Source organism: Daktulosphaira vitifoliae, unplaced genomic scaffold (assembly GCF_025091365.1).
Source record: "Daktulosphaira vitifoliae isolate Bord-2020 unplaced genomic scaffold, ASM2509136v1 Scaffold_3, whole genome shotgun sequence".
In the NCBI taxonomy this organism is placed as follows: Eukaryota; Metazoa; Arthropoda; class Insecta; order Hemiptera; family Phylloxeridae; genus Daktulosphaira; species Daktulosphaira vitifoliae.
Window position 1 is genome coordinate 35568438 of NW_026099574.1, and position 2177 is coordinate 35570614.

The following is a 2177-nucleotide window of genomic DNA, read 5'->3' on the forward strand; positions in this document are numbered from 1 at the left end:
CTGAGTGGGTTTTCCTCGAGTCAAAAAGATTCGAGTAAATATGCTTTTCGCGATGTTGAACTGTGTTAACTGCTCTTAGAAATTGTTGTAGGAGATTTTTGTTCGCCGACGTCAACCAAGAAAGGCTCGTGTTTTTGACGTTCTCCTCAAAGGGATAGTGTTTATATTCAAATATATTTTTGCCAGTCTTGAATCAATACGGCCCCTTGAAATTCGGTCGTGGCTTCTACTGCCAGCGGCTACAAAGCAAAACTAATGTAATTTTGTCCCGAAACATTTTTAGCGTTACCCGTGAAATATTATGTGCATCATATTAATGTTTTTACTTTCAAGCTGCCAGTATGACATCAATAACAATCATTAAACATTTAGAACTTTCAACCTTGTGTCCACCCAAAAGGGCAAGTCTCATCGATTTACTTTACTATTTCCCCTACCTGCGTTTTTACTAATTATTTGTAAAAGGGACAGTGACGTTTTATTTTGGTCACTAACAAAAGTATTATTTATTTATGATAGGCTATATTTAGACATAGACATTGGCTCGTTACGTGATTAGAACATGTTTGTATTAAATCGAGCAACTTTTGTGTAGTTAGTTACACGGTTTCCGCCGAACTTTTACCAAAATTTATTAAATCACTACCCTTTATTAGGTTTAGGATAGTTAGTTAGTGTTGCCCGATAATTTTTACCTCAATTTGGCGTGACCCGATTGCGTTAAATGTTGCAAATTCGTTAGTTTACACTAAAAAAACTGCTTGATCTATGCGATAAACGAATTGAGCTATTATGAAAAATTGAAACGTTTTTGAAATCAAATTATTATAATTGCGCTGGTAAAGCATTCATGAGGATTTATAAAAACTTGGCACGTTCTAATTGAAGTGTTAAAAAATATGTGTTTCAAGTATACGTACAGTAGTACTCTAGAATACGTCCTTGTCTAAAATCCAATAATGAAAGTAATGGTTTTGTTATGAACAATGCAAAGTCGACGGCTGCCGAAACAAATAATTAATTGTACCTATTCATACGGAGGAATTAGTTGACAAATAAAGAAATCCACACGATTGTCCACCTGTTAATATTTAAATACTGTCTGCTGTAGCCGGTCAGCAGATTACTTTGGACACATGTTGGATATTGATTCCAATGTCTCACGGTACTATAACGTTGTCAAAGGACGTCCATTAACATCTGTAACTATTATTAATTTGTACAGCGTGTGGTTAGCGCCAGCGGTACGACCCTTCTATTAATGAATAGTCTCCAATTATGTTGTTGGACAGGTATGCCTTGGGCGGCGGCAATCTGGTAACATCCACTGAATGAAACGCACAGGAAGTTCGTCTTGGGTGCTGTTGGACACCTATTCAATGTGTGTTGGTGTTAAACATATTTGTCCTCGGCGGGTCAAAAGAAGCTTGTGAAGCAATAAGGTTAATCTGTATTTGACAATTCGGACCAATAACGTGTGACAGCTGACAAGTGGGCAAATAAAAATTTCTCTGAAAACATTTTCGCAGGTATTTCGTCTAAGGTCGAGGTTTAAGTAGATTAAGTGCCGGAAGAAATTCATTTCGATGTTAAGTTTTTTGCACAATTTAAGTTCATAATGAACGAATGTTTCTAATTGCATTTCCAATAATATTGTTGAAAAGTTGTGCCGTGTCCCTAGAACAATTAGCGAAAATCGCAACAATGTAATCTACAAGTATGACTTTATAGCGCATTTTTTATTGCTACGACAGTAGTGAGTTTATGGTTTTTTCTTCGCGTTTAGTGGCATAACGTACACTTTTAACAGCCCTATAGAAACGCGCTCGACTACCACACAATATTTAGGTCACCATTACTGATTGTCTGGGATACCGCCAAACCACGTTATGTTTAATGTATGGGATAGTTTGTGGACGTGCACGCCGAGAAATATGTATTGATGTGTAATATTTTCGAATCATGTTTTTTAAATGAGGCTGGGTGATATTTCACGTTGCACACTTCAAAGACTATCGATGAAAAATTTTGTTTTAATGCGCACATTAGAAATATTTATTCCATACACTCGACTATTTAATAACGAATAGGTGTAGGTTTTCTTAAATAGTTTAATAAATATTTCACCAACTGTTTCAATACATAATTATATATTTATTTGTAATCTCAATTTAAAT